Source organism: Hyperoodon ampullatus (assembly GCF_949752795.1).
Source record: "Hyperoodon ampullatus genome assembly, chromosome: 3".
Taxonomy (NCBI): Eukaryota; Metazoa; Chordata; class Mammalia; order Artiodactyla; family Ziphiidae; genus Hyperoodon; species Hyperoodon ampullatus.
The window spans coordinates 143,862,806-143,889,207 of NC_136916.1; the positions used below are offsets into that span (position 1 = coordinate 143,862,806).

At 35.0% G+C, this 26,402-nt stretch overlaps 1 pseudogene across 1 annotated transcript; it reads right to left on the reverse strand.

Moving 5' to 3' along the window:
- Positions 1-24,387: 24,387 nt before the first annotated feature.
- On the reverse strand, positions 24,388-25,397 carry LOC307049651 (UDP-GalNAc:beta-1,3-N-acetylgalactosaminyltransferase 1-like; annotated as a pseudogene). The gene has a single exon. The product of its transcript is annotated as a UDP-GalNAc:beta-1,3-N-acetylgalactosaminyltransferase 1-like (transcript).
- Positions 25,398-26,402: the final 1,005 nt, after the last annotated feature.

Here is a 26,402-nt window from a genome sequence, read left to right on the forward strand (position 1 = left end):
CTTTTAAAAAGGTCTACTTACTATAATTGGTTGTGTAATGTGTTTTGTTTCTTTTAAATTAGAATAGCCTCCCTCCTCTCTTTTTTTTTCTCTATGCTGTTGACTTGTTGAAAAAATAAAGTTTTATTTTGTTAGTTTTGTTCTGATAGAATTTAGTTAGATTTGGAATTATTAGCACTTGCTGCAACACATTTTATTTGTATTACTTCCTCTTGATAAAACCTAGTTTTCCAGGTTGTCAATTAGTTGCAGAAAGTGACTTCTGTGTCTTAAGTGAATTCTGTGAACTCTGCATCCATCCAGAGTCCTTCTTGCTGGGAAAGACTTAACTTCTCTGGTGATTTAAAGCCTTCTTTTAAAAAAAAAACTCTTAGATTTTTATGACATTTGTGGCTAGTATGTAAGTTACAAGCATTAGAGTTTATTAGGGCAATAAATAAAGAAGAACCAATAAAGGCAAGAAGTGAAATACCATAGTAAGAATTACGGGAACATTTTACCATAGTCCAGTTATCTCTTTTGTTGTAGATGAGAAGTACCCTTGACCTAAATGAGATTGAGGAGAAACTTCCTTACCTGTGCAGTAATTTATAAGAGCTGAATCTTGTGGTCATTATTTTAGACCCAAGGTAACAGAACTACATTTCTTTTTTAAAGATTTTAAAAAATTTATTATTCATTTATTTATTTTTGGCTGCGTCGGGTCTTAGCTGTGCACGCGGGATCTTTGTTGAGGCATGCGGATCTTTCGTTGAGGCGTGCGCCTCCTCTCTAGTTGTGGTGTGTGGGCTTTCTCTTCTCTAGTTGTGGCGCGCAGGGTCCAGAGTGCGTGGGCTCTGTACTTTGCGGCACGTGGACTCTAGTTGAGGCGTGTGAGCTCAGTAGTTGTGGCACATGGGCTTAGTTGCCCCGCGGCACGTGGGATCTTAGTTCCCTGACCAGGGATCGAACCCATGTCCCCTGCATTGGAAGGCGGATTCCTTACCACTTGACCACTAGGGAAGTCCCAGAACTACATTTCATAATATAATCAAAACCACATCTGTCGCTTAAATAAAAGAGGAAAAAATGAATAAATGTAATAAGCAATTTATACAGAAGGAAATGTATTTTCACACATTTTAAGTGGTTAATTTCTTATTAAGATGGTATCTTGGATAAGTGGCAAGATATTTTTTACAGAGACAATACATTGACAGGTAACTAATTTTCATTATAATTTTGGGAATTTATTTCCTTCCTTATTTCATATATGGAGACCTGTTATACACTATGGTGATGGAGTTAGAGATCAGGTTTGTTGAAACATAGATGTCAGTTTAATTACGGTTTATAGTACTGTACCTTAGAATATTTTCATGTATTTGTAGAAAAATATACCTGTGTTATTAGTAATTAAAAAATTTGAACCAAGCTTTGGTTCACAATGAGATTTGTTTAATGAGTAAAATTTTTTAAGTTTAAAACTGAGTATGGCAAAGAGGGGCATCCTAGAGAATACCTCAGAACTGTCAAGTCATTAAAAACAAGGAAGGCCTGAAAAACTGTCACAGCCAGGAGGAGCCTAAAGAGCCATGACAACTAAATATAATTTGGTACCCTGGATAGGATCCTAGAACAGAAATAGGGCTTTAGATAATCTGAATAAGCTATGGGCTTTAGTGAGTAATAATATATCAGAATTTTTAAATTAATTTTAACAAATGTCCTATACTAATGTGAGATGTTACTATTAGGGGAAACTGAATGGGAGGGCAGTATATGGATTGAATTTTTCTTTAAATCTAAAACTGTTCTAAAAGAGAAAGGCTATTTAAAAAAAATGAGAAAGTAGTTAGTTTTAAAAATATATGAAATTAACTGCTTGAGGACAGGGTCATTTGACTTATTCATATTTGTATACTTAAGGTTTAGTGTAGTGCCTAGCACAAAATAAGCACTCAATAAATGCCGTGTGACACCGTTACAGTTAGGTTATTTTGTGGAAGGAGCTTCTGTAAAGATGAGAAGCAGGAAGTTGAAAAAGAAGCTACTTAATTTTCACAATTTTTATTAAAAAAGCTGCCAAAAATTTATTTGAGTTGATTTTATTTGAATACATTTTATACCGAATGAATTGAAAATGTTTGCGTAAACTTTCTATTATTACTTATGAGGACAATTTGAAATTAGCAGTATTGTAAATGATTCTGCATCAAGCTTTGTTTAGTTTATAAAACTATTTCATTCCATTAACAGCCTGAGTGCTAAATATTAAAAATAGTCCTTAAACAAGAAGAATTTAATGTCATATTAATAAAACCCCTGAGTATATCAACATTATTAGCCATTAGGGAAATGCAAATTAAAACCACAAAGAGATACCACTGCATACTTTTTAGAATAGAACCAAAACTTTGACAGATACCAAGCTGGCAAGGATGTGGAGCAACTGGAACTCTCATACGTTGCTGATGGGAATGCAAAATCGTACAGCCACTTTGGATAATAGTTTGGCAGTTTCTTATAAAATAAAACATACGCTTAGCATGTGACCCAGAAATCTCACCACTAGGTATTTGCCCAAGAGGAATGAATTTATGTTCCCTCAAATTAAATACATGTTTGCTTTATAAGGCATTTGGTCTAAGTACTGGTTAAATAAACTTTCGTTAAGTATTGTTTGGTGTTTTCTTTATTAGATTTTTTTAACTTTGAAGGATTTGTACAAAAAGTGACTGATATACAGAAAAATTTTTATATTAAAAGAATTAGTACTATAATCGTTCTGTGCAAAGAATTTGACCTAGAAGTACAATGTCACATTTTTGAATAGGTAATAATTGCTATTTATTGAAATCATAATACTGTCCAGTGAGCACTTTGCAAAACATTTAAACTATATTTTCCTCATTATTATGGTTATTATTTTCTGTTTCACTCATGAGGAAGCTGAAGCATAGAGGTATTAGATGTCTTGCCAGGATCACACAACAAGAAGGTGATAGAGCTGGAATTTCAGCCAGCTAATCCATAGTTTCATCACTCAAGTGTGTACTACTAGATAGTACACTTTAATCTTACCTATTTTATTTTTGAATTTGATACATCTTTTGAGCCTTTTAATCTGTAGGTTTCCCTCTCATCTCTTTCTTTTCCGTACAGTTTAGCTACTGAGCCCTGAATGACTTGTGGGGTTTCCCACAGTTTGGTTCTGCTGATTGCATACTAATGGTGTAATTCAGCATGTTTTTCTCTTATTTATGTGTCCTGCAGATTTTCTGTGGGATCTAGAGGCTTGATCAGAATCAGGTGTGATCCTGGCAAGACTATATGAGGTGTTATATTCATCAGGAGGCACTTGATATCTGGATGAGTCTTTTTCTGTGATGTTAGCAGCCATTGATATTTAATGCCTAGATCCAGTAATTCATTGGGGGTTGCAGAATGGTGATATTCTAAATTATTTCTCTTTTATTTATGATTTAAGGTACTTACATAGAATATTCTCTTCAGCTGCTATTTTGTTATTAAATAGTACAATTTACAAGGAAAGGCAGGATAAATGCTTAATTCTTTATTTTTAGTTACCAGTTTTCAAGGTAGTGAATTTGTGCTCTAAAAACCTCTGAAGGTGTTTTAGTTTATTTAAGGATCATTATGAGCTCGTGGATTTAGACATATTTAGATTTTAATCCATTGCAATTAATATGATTAATGAAGCTCAAATTGTCCAATCTTTGACTAGTGGGAGCCTCTTTAAGAGGTTTCTGAATCCTTTTATATGTCCCTAGTTGTCTTTTATTGCTTTCTTGCTGCTGGTATGAAAAGTTGTTCCAGGCTTATTTTGTAATTTTCTGCCGATTCTGTGAAATCAGACATTTCTCCAAAATTCACTGGCGATGGAGATGATTATATAATAGAGTTAATACTAGTTGAGGAGAGCCTCAACAAAGAGCCACCAGTAAAAACAACTTTGATTCAGCATAAAACATTATGTTCCTGGAACATAATAGGAGCTCAAGAAATATTTGTTGAATGGATATTAGGATGTGAATATCTTTACCTCTGTGATTTTGTACCTTTTTTTCCCTCACAGTGCCTGGCTCAGAGGTGCTCAGTCATTGTAGTGAAGGGAATAATGAATAAGATCATGGCCTTTGATAGCAGACCTCATTCCACCAAATATTAATTGTATGATCTTGAAGAGAGAAGTAAATTTACCAAATTTCTATTTCTCTGTCTGTTAAATGGGTTAACAACTAGCTCATAGTGTTGTTATTAGACATTTAATTGAAGTAATTTAATGCCAGTCAATAATTTTAATAATCAACATAGTGGCTGTTACATGATAGATGCTTAATAGAACTTAGCTGTAATTAGTATTCCTGTTGTTATTGGGTTTATGTATTTTCTTCAACTAATTATCTAATTATATTTTATTTAACATCAAAGTAAAATACCAAATACATGGGATATATATACTAATTGGTGGGTGAAAGCAGCCCAACAGCAGCCTGGGTAACAAAAATTGGCAGTATAGATTTCCTTTTGCAAATGAATGTAGATATAATGGTTGATGTATTAATAATTTAAACTAAAATGTTTGCCAAATTGGCTATTAAGCATTGTATTTATAGTTTTATGCTGCTCAAGTAAAAATGGACAAAAAAGGAAAGTAAAGATGTATTTTCTGCAGTACACCAAATTAACTTGTAGTACAGTTAGTCTTTGACTTACACACACACTCTAGATTTAAGTGCTCTATAGAATAGAAATTGCCTGGGGAAGTGAGTGATCTCTCTGTAGAGGAATGCTGTCTTTTATGTGATTGTTCAGATTTTCCAGCAGGCACTATTAATTAGTCTTCTCTTAGACCCCAGATTCTGCTGCTGAGTCCCTGCCTCTCTGCAAGGCTGCCCTGGTGCCTTGGGTGTCAGGGACGTCTCTGCTCTCACTGACAAACAGGGAGGCAAGTGAATTTTTGAGATCACAACTTGGAACTCAGAATATTAATACACCCACACTGCCTGCCCTGCCCCCCAACATGTATATTTCCCTATATTTATAAATGGTAGCTAGATATAGTTCATAAATTTCTATTTAAATATAGCTTGGCCTGGGAATAGAGTTATCATTTTTAGCATGTTTCCATATAAAAGGAAAGTGCATTCTAAGTTCTGAACAGGTTTTGGAATAGCCAGTTCATTCATGATGGCCTATTTACTTTATATATGAGGACCTTTTTGCTTGCCAGGGGCCAAGCATGAAATGTTTGGTACATTTACTAGTTTGTAATCATTAGGGATTATATATCTCAGTTTGGGGTTAAGCCATGTACTGCAGATAATTTACATTTTTGTGTAATTGAGGCTGAATGATAGTATTGCTGATATTTTGTTGATGAATGATTGAAGACTGTAATTTTTAATCTGTGTAACTTGGTAGAGTGGAAAACACTATGGTTTTAGAGTCAGATCTGAGTTCAGATTTTAGCCCGACTATTTACTAACTGTATTTGTTTCCTCAACTGTAAAATGAAGATGATAATTACAGAATGGTTATGAGATTTTAAATGATTTAGCAGTAGCCCATATAAAGTGCTTAGTCAAAGCACTTGGTACACATTAAACACTCAATAGCATACCGTTAGATCCTTAATTCCTCACATTTAGTTCTTTAACCTAAAGACATGCATAAAAGCGAGCATTTTACTGAGCTACAGCATATAATTATGTTTTAAAAGGCATAATAGTAGGTAGGTGTGATAGTATATGTTGATATCTCTTTGGCTATGTTAATTAAAGATAGCTTTTTAATTTTTCACATTTTTATAATGCTCATAAACAGCATTTATTAAGTACTTATTAAGGAAAGCTCAATGGCAAGTAAAAGCAATGAATAAAATAGTGTGCTGTATTTTCTTCCAATTATTATTTTATATAGTAATGTTTGCTTCTGCAGGAAGTCTTATTTTATAGGGAGATTGGATGAATTTTTATTTCCTGTTTTGAAATAGTAAACTTTTGAAATGCATATATGCCTCCGAAATGCAAATTAGTTTATCAGTAGCCAGTACTGACTTATAAAGCTATTTCAGTGAAAGTGACATAGAAACCTTATAATGTAAATGAATTTGATCATTGTTCTTATATGAACCTGATGATAAAAATCTACAAGTTTAGTTAATATAATAATGTTTACAGTTCAGTTTCAGGTTAACAAGCTAAGCACAATTAAAAAGAATAATGTTTTTGGCCTTGAACTTTGAAAATGGTTTGTAAGAAAGTTTGTCTCAGATAACAAGTGCTTCATTTAAGCAATGTTATTTGGCTGGGCCATAGTACATATGAGATACCTAGAGAAAATTTGTTTATGGGTATCATATACTTAAAATGTCCAGCCAGCTTTGTGGAAGGTAGAGTTAGCAGGTCATTCATGCTTCTCCTCTCCTCTTATTTCCCCTTCTCCTCACTCCCTTTTCCTTGCCCTCCTCTTTTCTTTCCCCTTCTCTTCCTCCCTTTTTCTCCCCCTATTCTTTCCCTGTTTCCCTTTCCTCCAATAGTCTTTACTGAGATTTTTTTTTAACCTGTGAAACATTTCAGACATATTAAAAAAGTATAGTATATCATATAGCAGACAGTATCCACCACTGAGATTAAGCAGATGTTAATTTTTTTGCAGTATATAGTTTAGCTCTTATTTTTAAAAAAAGACAGAAGAGCAGGGATCCTTAACTTTTGTTAGTTGCAGTATCTTCAGCACTTTGTGTAATGCCTGGGTCTTATTAGGTGTCCAGCAAATATTTGTTAAAATGATCAGCAAAGGAGAACTAACATATACTGAGAGAAGAACAACAAAAACAGGTGTCAAGACTGGAGTGTTTGAAGAAGAGTCATCCACACTCTCAGGGATAATGAGAGTTTCAGTAAAGATTGAAAGCAATCAATCCATGGTCATTGATAACCTGGGCAGTCGCTGAAAGCATTAGTTTTCATCTTAGCCATACATCACTAGGGAGGCAGTGTCATATAGTCATTTAAAGCCCAGGTTCTAGAGACAGACTGCCTGGGTTCAAATCCCATTTTTCCACTTAATCAATCTGTGTCATTGAGCAAGTCGTGTTGTTTCAGTTTCCTCTTCTATAAAGTAGAGATGAACTTAGAACTTAGAGGGTTGTGAGAATTCAGTGAGTTATCTCATGTAAGAAAAAAGCGCTTAGAACAATGCCTGGAACATAGTAAATACTAAAAAAAAAATTGTTGTTATTATTACCGAATAGCCTAAACGCTGTACCTGGCTACTTGAGTCTTCTGTAGACTGTGTCTTAATTTGGCAAAAACAAAGTGACTTCATCAGCAATCAGCAATATCTACTGGTATGAAATGTCTTATAAACTCTATAACTAAGGATGCAAACAATCTCATTATTTGTTTTTTTTTAAATTTCTTTTAGTACTTCCAAATTTATTGACTTTTAAAAAAGGGAGGTATTAATATAAACTTAATGGTAGACAATAATTATAACATTATCAGTGAAAATTAAGCAGTGCTGAGTCACTTTAAAAGTTTTACTTTAAAACCATATATTTTCGATGGCATTTTATTTTCATAGCTGCCTCTTATCCTGAAAAATCTCATAAACTTTGTTCACTTGTCATAGTTTTATATAGATCTGAAAGGATGGTGATAACAGCTGCTAAGTAAATAGTTTGGAATTTTAGAATTATTCCTATTCTCAGCAGTAGTGTGATACTCTTATGCATTGAATGTCAGTATAAGCAGGAAGAGCCGACAATTTTATTTTCTTTTTTTGAGCTTTTAAGTGTATTCCATTCCATCCGAAACCATTGACCATTTTTCAACATTAATGATACAATAGGAATAGAGAAATTTAGAATGAGAAAATATTTAGGGGTTCTAAAATTTCCTTCTTTTATATTTGAAAAAAATAAGTGTGATTATTTACTGAGGGAAAATAATTTAAGATTAATAGCAATGTTTCGTTGTATTTGAAGAACACTTGTTTTTACTTGTACTGAATTGAATGGAGCTATGGTGATAATAATGACAGTCAGTCTTTTTTTTTCTTATTTCTAATTCTATAGAGATTAGAGGAAGTTTTCTGACAAATCAGCTTGTTGCTCTATAGTAGTATTTCTCAAACTTTTGTTCTTAAGACCCATTTTACATTCTTAAAAATTATTGAGGGAGAGTACAAGAAACTTTCTGGGGGATTATATTGATACCACATTAGGTTAAAACAAATTTAATATAATTATTCATTAAAAATAACAATAAACTCATTACATGTTTATGTAAATAACATTTTAATTAAAAATAACTAATTTCCAAAACAAAAAGGCTTAATAAGGGTGGCATTGTTTTACATTTTTGCAAAACTCTTTAATGTCTGGCTTAATAGAAGATGTCTGGATTTTTATATTTGCTTCTGCATTTATTATATTATGATATATTGTTTTGGCTGAAGTATATGAAGAAAATATGGCCTCGTATATAGTTGGAAAAGGGAGAAGTAATTTTAGCTTTTTAGATGATTGTGATCTTTTTTTGATTCTATATCAAAACTTGACAAATGGTAGTTTTCTAAACTGTGAAATCTGAAACTATATCAGTGAACCTTTTTACTTTATTACATTTAAATCCATGGCTATGCTGTGTACTTTGAGTGGATCTGTAACCCATATATGGTTTTATAACATTAAACTTGGGTCATCTGGAAAATACGGGTTCATTGAGTTATGCAAATCTTCCAAATGTTGACACGTTTCATTATATAACATCAAAATATCACTTGTTGATAGCATCACCGATCTCAAGGGAAGATGTTAATCCCATGGTGATGAATACATGTTTCCCCAACTTGTAATTTCATTTGAAAGTTTAAATTTTATCATTAGCAACTGTCACTAAAGAGATAGGCTTACTTTGTTCATTTTCAAGAAAATGTCTACCAAATACGCAGGTCTAACAACCATAATTCTTTCAGGTAAAAACAGTGTTCCATGGAAATTGGCTCTTTCAGCTTGCTACTCAATCTCACAGGTGGCTTTCCTCAAGACAGTTGTCCTTTGGTATACACAGAAATGCTTTATTGCATACCTCCATTTCAATACACAGACTTAAGATCTGTTCGGAAGGTTTGAGATTTTAAAATATAAAAATAATTTTTTACTCTTTTTTAAAAAATTTATTTTTAATTAATTTATTTTTGCCTGTGTTGGGTCTTCATTGCTGCATGTGGGCTTTCTCTAGCTGCTGCGAGCGGGGGCTACTCTTTGTTGCGGTGCGTGGACTTCTCATTGCGGTGGCTTCTCGTTGTGGAGCACGGGCTCTAGGCTCGCGGGCTTCAGTAGTTGTGGCACATGGTCTCAGTAGTTGTGGCTCGCGGGCTCTAGAGCGCAGGCTCGGTAGTTGTGGCACACGGGCTTAGTTGCTCTGCAGTATGTGGGATCTTCCTGGACCAGGGCCAGAACCCATGTCCCATGCATTGGCAGGCGGATTTTCAACCACTGCACCACCAGGTATTCCCAAATTTTTTACTCTTTATCAAGGATATTCTTAAGTAAAACTAGCTTCCCTCCACCTTTCCCCCAACTCCCCACCAGTTGTGTGTCAGTGAAGCATACGCTGACTGCTAATATAGTTTGATGCCAGGGCCTTGATTCATTCTAAGGCACCATCATTTTTATCCATCTTTGTTTTTGCATTGTGCATGCAAATGGTAACTCTGTGATAAAGGCAGTTACAATCTCAGTGTTATTATGAAAATAGTTTTGTCTTTGTGGATCCCTTGTGGATCCCAATTGATTCGTGGATCATACTTTATATGTAGTAGGCCAATTTGTGGATATATCTTTTAGTTATTAGAGGATAGTTATTTACTGATTTTTTTTTTTACCTGAATTTTCCTGTTCAATTTTCTGTCTTGGGATAAATTTCAAAGCTTTTAATTACTGTACATTTTTAAGGAATCCAGGTGATAGAAGGTTCTTGAGAGGAACCAGTCTTGAATATTGATTATTTAACAGCTCCAAAGATTTAGAACAGTGAAAAGGAAATAATTTTGCCTTGGTTTTGAATGGTTCTCTGGACCAAGGTTTAGAGAAAAGCAAGGAAAAGTTTTTATCAGTGGAAGCTGGTACAAGAGCTTCAAAATCTATCCTTTCATCTTTATATTATGTTCTCAGAGCTCTTGAACCTTGAGAAATTGGTGTTGGGGTTTTGGTGCTGGAGGAATAGAAGTTGAGGGGTTCCAAACCTTTATTAGATCCACACTGAAACTAGAGCCACTGAACTTTAATTTTTTTTCTGTGTTGAGGTTCTGTTTAGGATTTTAGTAGGAAAAAGTATTCTGTGGCTAAAATATGTTTAGAAACTTCATGTTTATCTTTAGGACTTCTTTCTGAATAGCTTAGTTCATTTTCTTATGCAGATTATCATTGCTGGTTGATATTTACATATGGGTTCATCCATTTAACACATGTTTATTACAGTATACACTATGTGGCAGGCACTGTCTGGATATGGGAAGGAGTTAGGACAGAAGGCAGACATTGACAGACATAGTTCTATTCCCTACGCTTGGATACTACACAATTTTGGACTTTACAGTCTAGCAGAGTCTCCTCCATACTTCAGCTGGTCCTGGGTCAGGTTCCCTACATCTGTTTTCCAATCTCAAAATTATTACCCTAGTGACCTTTAAAGCTTTGTATTTTTAAACTAATTTCAGACTCACAAAAATGAATGGAACAAAAATAGTGTAAAGAATTCTTCTGGGGCTTCCCTGGTGGCGCAGTGGTTGAGAGTCCGCCTGCCGATGCAGGGAACACGGGTTCGTGCCCCGGTCCGGGAAGATCCCACATGCCACGGAGCGGCTGGGCCCGTGAGCCATGGCCGCTGAGCCTGCGCGTCCGGAGCCTGTGCTCCACAACGGGAGAGGCCACAACAGTGAGAGGCCCACGTACCGCAAAAAAAAAAAAAAAAAAAAAAAAGAATTCTTCTGTATCCCTTGTCTAGTTTTCCAAATGTTAATATTTTATCACGTTTTCTTTATATTTCTATCATTCTTTTTTTCTGAACTATTTGAAAGTTACAGACATGATCCTCTGAAACTCAGTGTGTATTTTATATTTTATGAAATGCAGAACAGTCTTGTGAAGTAACCAAAGGACATTAATCTATCTGTAAGCCTTATTCACTTAATATATCTATATGTATTAAATCTTATTTAGTCTGTCTATGAATTTAAATTTTTTCAATTGACCAAATAATACAGCAAAATAAAAAGTATTTTTCTCTCATCCAGGGTCAGATTCAGGATCTTGAGTTGCTTTCGTTTTCTTTAATTTGGGAAAGTTTCTGTCTTTTATGACACTGACTTTTTAAAATTGCGTAGGCCAGTTATTTTGTAGTGTCCCTCAGTTTGGGTTTGTCTAATGTGTCATCTTAGTAGAATCTGATTATGCGTTTTTTGTAGGACTACTTAGTACTGATGTTGTGTCCTTCTCAGGTTGTTTGATCTGGAGCCACATGATGTTGATTTGTCCCATTATTAGTGATGTTGGCTTTGATCACCTGCCAGTTCTTTTCACTATAAAGATGCTATGATTTTCCTTTGTAATTAATAAGTATATTATGAGGAAATACTTGAGACTGTATGAATATCCTGTTCCTCATCAGAATTTCATTAACTACTTTTGCATCCCTTTGAGGAGTTTAGATTGAATCAATATTATTAATATGGTAGTTACCAAATGGTGAATTTCTCCTTTAATTAGCTGACATTCTAACATGTACAGACACATGGATTCTTATTTTACTTAGTGCTGTCAAATTACTATCATTTATTTTGATTCTCAGATTGTCCCAGATCTGGTGCCTTCAGGCTGACTCCTGTCTTCTTAAGAAAAGTTTCCATCATTCTTTGAACATTTCCTTAGTTTCTGGCACGAGATGTTCTGGGTCCATCTTGTACTATTCCAGCCCCTGAAGTGGAATGAGTTGTTTTTCCAAGAAGTCTCAATTCCTTTTAGTAGAGAATAGTATTTAGATAAAAGGTCTGGGTGCTAGTTGTCTTGCCCATTGTTAGTGGGGTGTCATTGCTTCTAAGCCCTCTCAGTTGATAGAGTTAGGAGATACACACACACATTCATATCTCTCTCTTATTTCTGTGTGTGTATATCTACATATTTAGTTCAGGTTGATACCTCCAATTTCAATCCAGCACCACAGGATTCATTCTAATCTGACTTTTTCAGTATTTCTAATTCCCTCTGCTGATGGTGATACACCTGTCTCTGATTATTTATAATATATTTACTTATTTAGTCAATCCTAGTATGCATAGAAGATAGTCTTAAAATCGCTAGCCCACACCAGTGGAAAAATTAACTAGTGTTCTTTTTGTTTTCAGCTTGAGCGTGTATAGACAAAATACCGTATTCAAAAGTTACTTCAGTTAGTTCTTCCTAGTGGCCCTATTCCCCTTTTGGGTTTGTCTAATGTTTCATCTTAGGAGAATCTGATTATGCATTTTTTGCAGGGCTACTTAGTACTGATGTTGTGTCCTTCTCAGGTTGTTTTATCTGGAGCCACATGATGTTGATTTGTCCCATTATTAGTGATGTTGGCTTTGATCACCTTTTTCAGTGTGGATATATTAATTATTTGAAATACTTTCAGGTCTAGTTCTTTCTGTCTGTGTATCACTTTAGGGGTTAGCCCTCCTCTATCCTTGTTGATTTTATTTATTTTTTGAGTATGTGAAACATGGATATGGTTCAGAACTATAGGAGCTCATAGCAGGAGTCAGAACTATATAGAAAGGTATATTCAGAAGTGTCATTTGCCCATCTCTTCCACTCCATTTTCATATACTCCCGATAGGCTGAAAAGTGGCCCCATGGATGGCATGCAAGTGCTAATCTCTGAAATTTGTTAATTTGAAAACAGCATCTTTGCAGATGTGATTAAGACTCGGGATAGTTTATCCTGGGTGGGCCCTAAATGCAATCACAGATATTCTTATGAAGGAAGCAGAAGGAGACTTGACATAGGAGAGGAGAAGGCAATGTGATCATAGAGGCAGAGATTGGAGTGTTGTAACCACAAGCTAAGGAATGGTGGCAGCCACCAGATGTTATATGAGACAAGGAACAAATTCCTTCCTAGAGCCTCCTAAGGGAGTGAGGCCCTATCACACCTTAATTTCAGCTCAGCGAAACTGATTTCAGACTTCTGACCTTCAGAGCTGTGAGAGAATAAATTTATGTTGTTTTAAGCAACCAGGTTGGTGGTAATTTGTTACAGCAGCCACAGTAAACTAATACACACCCCTTGTTGGTAACCAGTCTTATTATTTTCTTATTTTTTTGTTTTTTTTAACATCTTTATTGGAGTATAATTGCTTTACAGTGTTGTGTTAGTTGCTGTATAGCAAAGTGAATAAGCTATACGTATATATATCCCCATATCACCTCCCTCTTGCATCTCCCTCCCTCCCACCCTCCCTATCCCACCCCTCTAGGTGGTCACAAGGCACTGAGCTGATCTCCCTGTACTATGCGGCTGCTTCCCACTAGCTATCTATTTTACATTTGGGAGTGTATATATGTCCATGCCACTCTCTCACTTGGTCCCAGCTTACCCTTCCCCCTCCCGTGTCCTCAAGTCCATTCTCTATGTCTGTGTCTTTATTCCTGTCCTGCCCTTAGGTTCTTAAGAACCATTTTTTATTTATTTTTAAAATTAATTATTTTATTTATTTTTGCTGTGTGGGTCTTTGTTTCTGTGCAAGGGCTTTCTCTAGTTGTGGCAAGTGGGGGCCACTCTTCATCGCGGTGCGCGGGCCTCTCACTGTTGTGGCCTCTCCCGTTGCGGAGCACAGGCTCTGGACACCCAGGCTCAGCAGCCATGGCTCACGGGCTTAGTTGCTCCACAGCACGTGGGATCTTCCCAGACCAGGGCTTGAACCCATGTCCCCTGCATTGGCAGGCAGATTCCCAACCACTGTGCCACCAGGGAAGCTCTTTTTTTTTTTTTTTTTTTTAGGTTCCATATATATGTGTTAGCATACAGTATTTGTTTTTCTCTTTCTGACTTACTTCACTCTGTATGACGGTCTCTAGATCCATCCACCTCACTACAAATAACTCAATTTCGTTTCTTTCTTTGGCTGAGTAATATTCCATTGTATATATGTGCCATATCTCCTTTATCAGTTCATCTGTCAATGGACACTTAGGTTGCTTCCATGTCCTGGCTATTGTAAATAGAGCTGCAGTGAACACTGTGGTACATGACTCTTTTTTGAATTACGGTTTTCTCAGGGTACATGCTCAGTAGTGGGATTACTGGGTCGTATGGTAGTTCTATGTTTAGTTTTGTAAGGAACCTCTATACTGTTCTCCATAATGGCTGTATCAATTTACATTCCCACCAACAGTGTAAGAGGGTTCCCTTTTCTCCACACCCTCTCCAGCATTTATTGTTTGTAGATTTTTTGACGATGGCCATTCTGACTGGTGTGAGGTGATACCTCATTGTAGTTTTGATTTGCGTTTCTCTAATGATTAGTGATGTTGAGCATTCTTTCATGTGTTTGTTGGCAATCTGTATATCTTCTTTGGAGAAATGTCTATTTAGGTCTTCTGCCCATTTTTGGATTGGGTTGTTTGTTTTTTTGATATTGAGCTGCATGAGCTGCTTGTATATTTTGGAGTTTAATTCTTTGTAAGTTGCTTCATTTGCAAATATTTTCTGCCCTTCTGTTGGTTGTCTTTTCATTTTGTTTATGGTTTCCTTTGCTGTGCAAAAGCTTTTGTTTCATTAGGTCCTATTTTTTTTTTTTAATTTCTCTAGGAGGTGGTTCCAAAAGGATCTTGCTGTGATTTATGTCATAGAGTGTTCTGCCTATGTTTTCCTCTAAGAGTTTTATAGTGTCTGGCATTCATTTAGGTCTTTAGTCCATTTTGAGTTTATTTTTGTGTATGGTGTTAGGGAGTGTTCTTATTTCATTCTTTTACATGTAGTTGTCCAGTTTTCCCAGTACCACTTATTGAAGAGGCTGTCTTTTCCCCATTGTATATTCTTGCCTTCTTTATCAGAGATAAGGTGACCATATGTGTGTGGGTTTATCTCTGGGCTTTCTATCCTGTTCCATTGATCTGTATTTCTGTTTTTATTTATAAGTTTTGTTATATAAATTTTGTTAGGTATTGCCAAATTCCCCTCTATTAGCATGTGCTGATTTACATTCTCACCGGCAACTTATGAGAGTACCTGTTTTTCCAAAGTCTTACCAAGAGAATATATATTAAAACATGGGGGGTGGGTAGGTGAGAAGTGGTAGGCCAGTGTACTGAGTGAGGTTGAACATCTTTCCTATGTTTAAAGTCCATTTTTATGTACTTTACTTTTTGTGAATTATGTGTTGCCATTTTTTTCTATTAGGTTTTTGGTCCCATTTTCTCTCAGTTTTTAAGAACTCTTTCTATACTTGGGATACTAGATCTTTATCTGTAATATATGTTTTAAATATTTTCTTTCAATTTTTCAGTTTTTTATTTTGCTTATGATATCTTTTAAAAAATTTAATACTTATTTTTTTGGAGAAGTTTTAGGTTTACAGAAAAATTGATTAGAAAATACAGAGTTCCCACATTACATTTCCCTGCCCTGTCAGTTTCTCCTATTATTTACCTTTTGCAGTAGAGTGACACATTTTTTTTGATTGATGAACCAATGCTGATACATTATTATTAACTAAAGTCCACAGTTTACATTCGAGTTCACTCTGTCTTGTATATTTTATGAATTTTGACAAATATATAACGATGTGTGCCTACTATTACTATATAGTACAAAATAGTTTCACTCTATATCAGGCATCTTTTCTGACCACAGTGGTATGAAACTAGAGATCAGTTATGATAGGAAAACTGGAAAATTCACAGATATGTGGGGATTAAACAACATGCTACTGAACAACCAATGGGTCAAAGAAGAAATCAAAAGAGAAATAAGATGTTACCTTGAGACAAATGAAAATGGAAATACAGCATACCAAAACTTATGGGATGCAGCAAAAGCAGTTCTGAGAGGGAAGTTCATAGCAATAAATGCGCATGCTAACAAAAAGAAAGAACTCAAATAAACAGCCTAACTTAATACCTCAAGGAACTAGAAAAAGAACAAACTAAACCCAAAGTTAGTAGAAACAAAGGAAATAACAAAGATCAGAGCAAAACAATGAAATAGCGCTAAAAAGACAATAGAAAGGATCAATGAAACTAAGAGCTGTTTTTTGTTTGTTTGTTTGTTTAAAAGATAAGCAAAACAGACAAACCTTTAGCCAGACTCACCAAGAAAAAAAGAGAGAGGACTCACATAAATAAAATCAGAATTGAAAGAGGAGATGTTACAATTGATGCCAAAGAAATACAAAGGATTTTAAGAGACTACTGTGAAGAATTATTGAATATATACCAACAAGTTGGACAGTCTGTAAGAAATGAATAAATTTCCAGAAACATACAGCTTACCAAGACTGAATCAAGAAAAAATAGAAAATCTGAACAGACTGATTACTAGTAAGAAGATTGAATCAGTAATCAAAAACCTCCCAACAAATAAAACTTCAGGACCAGGTGGGCTTCACTGGTGAATTCCACCAAACGTTTACAGAAGAATTAATATCAGTCCTTCTCAAACTCTTCCAAAAATATAGAAGAGGAGGGAACACTCCCAAACTCATTTTATGAGGCCAGCATTACCCTGATACTAAAGTCAGACCAGGACACTATGAGTTAAGGAAACTACAGGCCAATATCCCTGATGAACATAGATGCAAAAATCCTCAACAAAATATTAACAAGCTTAATTCAGCAACACATTAAAAGGATTATGCATCATGATCAAGTGGGATTTATCCGTGGGATGCAAGGATGGTTCAGAAAACACAAATCAATAAATATGATGTACCAAATTAATAGATTGAAGTATAAAAGTCATGTTCATCTCAATAGATGCAGAAAAAGCATTTGACAAAATATCATTTCATGATAAAACCTCTCAACAAATTGGGTGTAGAAGGAACATACCTCAACCTATGAAATGGGAGAAAATAATTACAAGTTATATATCTGATAAAGGGTTAAGATCCAAAAAATATAAGGAACTCATATAACTCAGTAGTAAAAAAAAAGAAAAATCTGATTACAAAATGGACAGAGAACTGAATAGACATTTTTCCATAGAAGACATACTAATGGCCAACAGGTATATGAAAAGATTCTTGAGATCACTAATAATCAGGGAATTGAAAATCAAAACCACAATGAGATATCACCTCACACCTGTTAGAATAGCTGTTATCAAAAAGATAAGAGATGACAAGTGTTGGCAAGGCTGTGTAGAAAAGGGAACCCTTGTGAACCGTTGGTGGGAATGTCGGTTGGTAGAGCCACCATGGAAAAGAGTATGGAGGTTCCTTAAAAAATTAAGAAGAGAACTGCCATATGATCCAGCAGTCCTACTTCTGGGTATATATCCAAAGGAAATGAAAACACGATTTTGATGAGATATCTGCATACCCATGTTTATACACACAGTGGGATATTATTAAGCCATGAGAAAGAAGGAAATCCTGTCATTTCAACAGCATTGATGAACTGTGAGGGTATTATGCTATGTGAAATAAGTCTGACAGAGAAAGACCAATACTGTGTGATATCACTTATAAATGGACTTTAATAAAGCTGAATTCATAGAAACAGGCTGGAGTGGTGGTTACCAGGGGTGGGGGATGGCAGAAATGGGGAGATGTTGGCCGAAGGATATAGACTTCCACTTATAAGATGAAAATGTTCTAGGTATCTAAAAAAGTTTCTATTTATCTATGCTAGGGTGCACTGACTCTTTTCTGTGTTATTTCCAATCTGTTCTTGTTCTAGATACTCTTTTACTATTCTAGAATTTCCATTTGGTTCTTCTTTATGGTTTACATTTCCTTGTGGGCATATTTTCCTTTATTGTTGAGCATAATTATAATAGCTCTTTTAAAATCCTTGTTTTAAAGGATTTAAATCACCAACATCTGATTCCACAAGGTTGTTATTTATTGTTTTCTTGTTGTTTCTTTGTTTGGTCTCATTTTCTTGGCCTTTATGTCAAATGATTTTGGATTATAATCTTTATGTTTGATTGTTATGGATTCTGTTACAGTCCTCCATAAAAGGGCTGATATCTTTGTTTTAGCAGGCAGTTAATTTTGTTGTACTCATACTTCAAACTCTGTGCCTTAGGAGACAATTCAACTGTCAGGTTTTTGTTTTTGTTTTTGTTTTAATCATTAGCTGGTGTCTGTCCTCCATATTAATTGGTCAGCCAGTTAGTCTGTCAAAGATTTGGGCAGACTTAAACATAGGATTTACAACTTCCCCTGTCTGACCTTCTTCTTTCTGGAATTTCTCCCTCGCTTTCCAGTGTTGGTGGTTGCTTTGAAAGCTTCCTCTGGCACTCCAGAAAAGAAAAACTGCGCATAAAAACTGCGGTTCTCTGTTGGAATTTTAGTTTGTGCAGCCACTGATTGTGGCCTGCCCTCCAGCTATACACAGTATATTTAGAAACTTACTCCTGCCATTTTTTTGTTCCAAGTATATATGCCCTCCAGAATCTGTCTGCTTTTGTTCATTTTCCTGTGCCTTCAGAGGTTGGTGGTGTTTATATTTTGTCAATTTTTATAGTTGTTGTCTGGAGGAGGATTGGTCTGGATAAGCTGCTTCTACCATATTGGACATGGAACTTACCCGCTCTCCCATTTTTAAAAGAATGCATAGTCTCATTGATTTTAATTTAATATTTTACAGTCATATAAGTGACTTCTTTTTTGATGTTCAGATTTGGCCAATGGGAGCCCCTTCAAGCTTACTTTTGTGTTTTCTTTTTTGTGTGTGTGTGTATGGGTGTGTGTGTTCTCTGTGTCTTTCTGATGGGCCTTTATTCGTCTTTGAATTCTTTCTGTCAAGCATACAATGATGTCCCAGGCTCACTTTATTCCCTGCTTCAGATATGAGAATAAGATTTAGATACTATTATCTGGGTTCTAAGTTCATTTTTCAGGGGCATCATTTATTCTAAGACTTCTTAGAAATGTAAAGTTACATGTGGCTACTAGAAAACTTAAATTACACATTATTTTTCAATTTTAAAATTTATTTTTATTGATTTATTTTTTGTTAATTTTTATTGGAGTATAGTTGCTTAACAGTGTTGTATTAGTTTCTGCTGTACAGCAAAGTGAATCAGTTATACATATACATATATCCACTCTCTTTTAGATTCCCTTTCCATTAAAAAAAAATAGTGACAATATCAGATATTTACCAGAATACAGAGAAACTGGATCACTTATACATTGCTGGTGGGATTGAAAATGATATTGCCATTCTGGAAAACACTTTGGCAGTTTTGTAAAAAAAAAAAAAAAAAAAAAAAAATTAATTAATAAAACATGCAATTAATTACATGACCCAACAGTTGCACTCCTGGGCATTTATCTCAGAGAAATAAAGATTTAAGTCCACACAAAAACTTGTAAAACAAAAGAAAAGAAAAGAAAAGAAAAGAAAACTTAAATTACACATTAAAAAATTAAAGTTTCAGTTAACTTAATTATAGATCCAAATATTATCACATGTATTAAAATACTACCATGTCAGTACTTGAGTATTATCATTGATATGTCATCAACATAACAACTATTAATGAGATACTTAAATTCTTTTGTTTGTACCAAGTCTTCAAAATCTTGTGTGTATTTTACACTTAACAGCATATCTGGATTTGGACTGGCCACAATTCAAGTATGCAATAGTGCTCAGTAGCCACATATTTTCTTACAGTTTGTTTTTTGCCTTTACTTATAGTTTTTGGCAGTTTTGGCCATCTGTATTTCAGAAATCAGTTTTTATTGTTGAATGTATCAATTAAAAATTGTATCTTTTGCCTTTGGATTTTCAGTCACTGCTAGACTTCCCTCATTCCAGGATATAGTTGGAATCATTTGTGTTTTCTTCTAGGACATTCATGGTTTTAATTTTTGTGTCTTAATTCCTGATCCGTTTGGGATTTTATGTATTCTGCAGTTTTTGTCCTTCATTTCATTCAAAAGTTATTTAATAGAATATTTTTTAACTTGCAGGAGGAAGGGCTTTTTCTTGTTGTTCATGTGTAGTTGTATTGTGATCAGATAACATAGTTTGTGTTATTTCTACTCTGTTAAACTTATTGAGATTTTCTTTATGACCTTTCATATGATCAGTTTTTGTGAATAGTCCACGTCCACTTAAATAGATTGTTTTCTCTATCAGAGTACAAAGTTAAGTATAGTAAGTTCAATATAATGTAATCTACCTTATTGATTACATAGCTTATGTCTTCTATAGCTTTACTTACTATTATTCTGTTTTTGTTAATTTCTTCATCTATCTAATGTAGATTTTTGTTTTACAAAGCTTATGACTGTGTTCTTTGGTGCATAGATATTCGTAACTGATTTATCTTCCTCATTGTCAATTTGTTCTTTAGCATTAAAAAAAAAAAAGTCCTACTTTGTCATGTTAGGTGCCTTTTTCGGCCTAAATTCTACCTTGTCAGTTATTAAGATCATAACCTCTGCTTTCTTTTTTGTTGTATTTGCCTGTTACACCTGTGCTCATATCTTTTTCCTTTTAATGTTTCTTAATTACTTTGTTTTAGGTGCTCCTTGTATATAGCGTACAGTTGGGTTTTGGGTCATGAGCTGATCAAAAATCTTTTTCCTTTTAGTAGAGGAGTTAAGCTCTTTGCATTTACTATTGACACTGATAATCTTGAGCTTAGCTCTGACAATTATTTATTATATTTGCTGTTTGTATTCTGTTTGCTATGTGTCTTTTACTATGTTTTATGTTTCCATTGCTCTTTTGAAGAATTTTGCTTTGAAAAATTGTTTTGATATTGAGTATGTTTATCCTACTAAAGCATGGGATTTCATTAATAGTAATATATTAATATTGTTTCCTTAATTGTGACAAATGTACCAGAGTAATTCAAGATGTTAACAGTAGGGGAATCTGGGTATATGGTATGTGGAAACACTGTACTATCATTGCAACTTTTCTGTAATGTAAAACTATGCTAAAATATAAAAAAAACTGTTTTAACGTAGTGGTGCTGGTGGTGTCCTGGGTTGGTTTTGTAAAGTGAATTTTATGTGAATTTATTGCTGAACTTGGTGAATATAAGCTGTTTTTGTCAGTTTTCAGTGACTCTGGAAGGTGTAATCATATATTTGATAGTAAAGAGTTGTAGGAAAATATCTTCGTTTTATAATAATGAAGCAAAAAGAAGTTTTTGTACTGGAGAGAAATTTTTTTTAGCAAAAGATTAAAGAAAAATTTGCTTCTAGAACTGGTTACTCAAATCATATCTTGTGTAGATGAATTATTTAGAATGTTGGGGAAGAGGGCATGTTTAGTAGTTAACAGTTGAGTTCTGAATTGAAATATAAGCTGAAGAATTTTAACGGCACCTAGAAGGTGTAGTTCAGGCTTTCAGTCCCAGAATTTTAGAGCTGGAAGAGACCTTTACAATTTATTCCAATTCTTTCATTAATAGAAGAATAACTAGAAGTCTAGGAAAGTGATATGTTATATCTAAAATCATGTAGTAAATTAATATGAAGAGCTGGGACTAGGACCTAAGCCTCTTCATTTCTGTTTCAGGATTCTTTCTTCAGTGCCAGAATGTGTTCTTAAAAGTCATGATTATCCAGATACTGGGATCTTCATATCTTACTTAGAGTGCAGCTGTGGCAATGTTACATGTTTATACTGGCATTTAAAAAATGGCACCGAAACACAAGTCATTTACTCAATATCCCAGAGGTAATGTTAGGTCATAAGACTCTGGCTTATTGATTTTTACCTCTATATCTAATCCAGTAAGGGAAGGGCTAGCCAGAAGATTATAGTAAATAGGCCAATTGTTATGAACTATAGTTGGGGAGCTAAAACAGGACCTGGTGCTGGAAACCATAAAATGCCAGAAGATTTTTGGGCTGTAGTGATGTGGATGATGTCAAAGTGATAAGAGCTTCTACCATGACTAAGTGGACTCTAGAACCTATAGAATGGAGGACAGAGTAAAGGAGGTTGTGGAGCCACCATCAAACTTGCTCTTTGAATGCTATTTGTTCTGTTCTCATTCCCTAGAACATTCCACTACTTGCCAGATAGGATTTAGAATAATCATCGATAATGAAATTAAATTCATCTGATATCTGCAAAACACTTTTATTTTGCAAAGTACTCTCACAAATACACTCTTTGATCCTTGCAGTATCCTTGTGAGATGGGTAGAAGGGATACTGGTGAGCAGAAAATGTTAAATACTAATGTGTGTCAAAGCAGCATGCTAGAAACCACTAAAAGATATAAAGATGAAGAGACATAGTCTTGGCTCTCATGGTGTGCACAGTCTTGTGGGGGACGGGGTGGGGAAAATAGCCAAGTATAATGTAAAGCAAGTTGAAAAAGATTTAGAAAGTCAAGTTATTTCCCATGGGAATTTAAAAGGAGTGATGGTGTTATAAACGATGGAAATTGTACTACTTTGCCTTCTGATTTCAGACTAGCTGAAAGGATTATAACTATAAAAGGATATTGACTGTAATAGATACAGATATAATCTTCTTTTCTAATTTTTCAGAAATCTTTTTATTTTAGGTGATTCTACAAAGCTTATCTGAACAAATTTATGAACTAAGGATGACAGAAGTCACTTAAATTTCTGTTTCAATGATTTTTGGCAAATAGGGCTCGCTGGAGGAGGAGAAGAAAAAAAGGGAATTGACATTATAATGTCAAACAGAACTTACAAATTTACCTAGGCCAAAATATGAATAAAAATTTAACTGGGCCCTATTAACTGGTAAGAAGATCGATAGAGTAAAATTGACGCACTACTAGTTTATGTTGTCAAGGTAGACAACTTCAGAATATGAGAGGGAGTAGTGAAGACTTCTAGTTCCTAACTTGGTTTTTTATATTGCTTCAAAGTAATGTTACATTTCAGGATCATTATAGTAAATATTTGCTTACCAATAAATATGAGTTTAACAGTTTTAGAATAATGAATTCATTTTTATTGAAACAGTGGACAAAACAGGCTTTTCAGTTTTTTGTTTATTTTTCAAATTCATATTGGTTATCAGGTTTTTTTTCTCTTTTCCTTTTTATTCTCAAACTGATTGTTAATGAGAAAACACATGGAGCAGTTAACAATGACACTTGAATCTTTAGTCTTCTCTTTCCAACTCAAGCACTGAAATATGACACTCCTTTCATAATATTCTTTCTGGCCATCACGTTCTCTCTTTTCTTTTTGGCTTCAGAGTCCTTTCTAAAAGGAAATATGCTGCCTGGCATTCTATATTATTCCTAATTTCCAGGTGGAAAAATGAGACCAATGAAGTGACACCTAAACACAATGGGGATTATAGTTTTAAAAACAAGACAATAAGTCAGATCTTCTTGCTTTCATTCTTCTCTATTTTACCACGACAAAATACTTATCGAAGTCCAAGAGATTACTGATATGCAATAATGACCAATGACTTCACATTAATGGAGCTATTCATAATAAACTCATCAGAGAAGTAATTGGAAAAAATTTAAATATAAAGAGTGATTTTCACTATTCTGTTTATATAGTATTGAAACAACCATAACATTCAAACACCCAGGAAGTGCAAAACTCTAAGTAATATTAAATAATAATTGATATTAACTCTGAAATACTGCAACATCTTGAAGTATCTTGTGAATGACCAAAAACAGATAAAATTTTGTTTGGTATAGCTTCAGTTGTTTTCCACAGAACTATATATTAAAAAAACTGGTAATCCATGTAAGATATACACAAAACCTTGAACTGACTAGATTGTTCAATGAAAAATACTCCACACTGCTTTGTTGTTATGGACAAATGAGCTTATAATTCAATGAAACCCTTTTAAGAAGTTCTAGTCTATGGAATGACATCTTCAAATTGTTTGGTCCTATTAGTTTTATTAACAGAAACCTCCCATTCCTTCATAAAATGTTTATTAATTCCTCTGAATATCATCTTTAAAAGGGCTGACTTGATTGTTGTCAAAATAAATCACAGGTCAAGTGCAACCCTCCAGTCTCCAGTCTATGGGCTCTTCCATGAGTTTCAGTTCCATGTAAGCCACACAGTGACCTTCCCACGAGTTTTCCATTGGAGATTTCACAGTCCTAACTTTAACGTTTTCCACAAAGTATCCCTCCCTTCTCTAGCCTTTGGGTAGAATGTCAAATTAATAATGGCATGTGGTGTTCCTTAGCATAACCTGCCAAAATGTGATAATTTCCTTAGAAGAAAAGCCATGGGCTGCAATCACACATCTGTGTTGACAGACATCCAGATGAATCCTATATAAAAAGAAAAGGTTGGTGTCTTCTGGAATATGAATGTACACCTTTAATAAATTCAAACAGATCCCAACATAAACATCTTCAAACTTGACGGGTTTTGACTCATCATTTCATAGATTCTTGGCACCAAATCTCTGGACATGATATATACTAACCCAACCCACGGCAGTAGGGAGGAAACGCCTTGAAGGGATACTCCTGGTATGAAATATGGGTTTTTTGGGTAAAATCCTCTATAGGAATAATTATCAATTAGAGGATAACGTGTGAAAAACTTCTCTGAGTGGTTTAAATTTAAAAGATACTTCACTAAATTGCCAGTATTGATGAAGACATCAGTGTCTGTCTTCATGATGTACCTGGCATTGGGGCAAAACTCAGTTACCCACCTAAATGCCATAATCGTTTTCAAGGTCAGGTTATTGTACGTGTCTATAAAAAATCTTGTCATATTATGTCACCATAAAGGAGATGTTCATCCTCTAAGGATAATGCTAACAATTTTTCTTCCCTTTCAGCCTGTTGGCCTAATAAGAAAAATGTAAGAACCTCATATCCCCACTAAGACTTCTTTTCACCCGAAGTAACTCTAATGGCCTGTCTGGCTTTCACATCTGAAGGGTGTGAGGTCACCAGGATAACAAGAAATGGGTTTTGATGAGAGCAGTTCTAATGCTCTCGAAGTGTGAAGTGGAAGTCTTGTTTGGAAATGGGCTCATACTCGTAGAAGTACATCCAGTTCACGCGTTCTGTCACATTGTAGTGGGGGCAGACTGAGGTACCACATCACCAGGAAACTCAGGAGCAACAGCAGCAGGAGGCTCCATTTGGGGGATCGCAGTGACATCCTACTCGGAAGGGTGGGGTGCTCAGGAGGGCCGGGGCCATCCATTCACAGCCCCTCAGGAGCACACGAGCCTCAGGTTCTAGCTGCTAGACACTCTACAACCTTTTGGGGGCTCCATTTAATCTCAGCTATCCATGACCTTCTTCTTGATTTATTCCTTCAGAGTGAAAGACCTTCAGTTTCACCAACTGAACATTCAGTAGTAAGTAGTAGTCAAAAATAATGCTTGAAATCTCTACTGAAAAACAGAGACTCTCAGATTGGCTTAAAATTCTGCCATATACTGCTTATAAGACACATGCCTGTAGAATTTCTTATGAGACTAAAGCACTAGCTGAAGTTTTCTGTTTTCATGTTCCATGCTTTAATTAAAAGATTTGCCGTGAACTACTCTAAGTGGCCTGGAGGAAGCTAAAACCCAAAGCTGTTCCCAGTTGAAGACTGCAAATTCAAATCTTCCTTACCTTTGGTGGGGCAGCTGATCGTCACAGAGGCCCTGGCCCCTGGGCCCATATTTCTTTATATCACCTACTTTAGTGATGTCTATTTGCCCATTTACAAAGTATGCTAAAAGGAGCAACTTCCCTTGTTATACCAGATTCATTAGCGTATTAATTAATGCTACAGGGAAAGGAGAGGGAAAGAGAGTGGTACAACATAGTATTTTCTTCTCCTTTGGGGCTTATTTCTACCTCTGTGTGTTTTCTCTCTTAATGTTGATCCATAGCTAAAAGACGTTGAGGTCCTATCTTACTGCTTTTCAAATCTAAGCCATACTATAGAGAGATTGACAAATTTCTAGTAGTAAAATTATTCCTAGCAAACAGCCTCCTGTAGGCTGTCCCGACTCCTACCCTTTCCCACTTCAGTCTGGTGGTCTCATCTATACAACATTACCTCCTTGTTTGAAGTCCAGCCTAGAATGGTCTTGGGATCATCAGTGTTATAAGGCTCTGCATTGCCTGAGTTATACTTAGATTTTTTTTTTTTTTTTTTTTTGTGGTACGTGGGCCTCTCACTGTTGTGGCCTCTCCCGTTGTGGAGCACAGG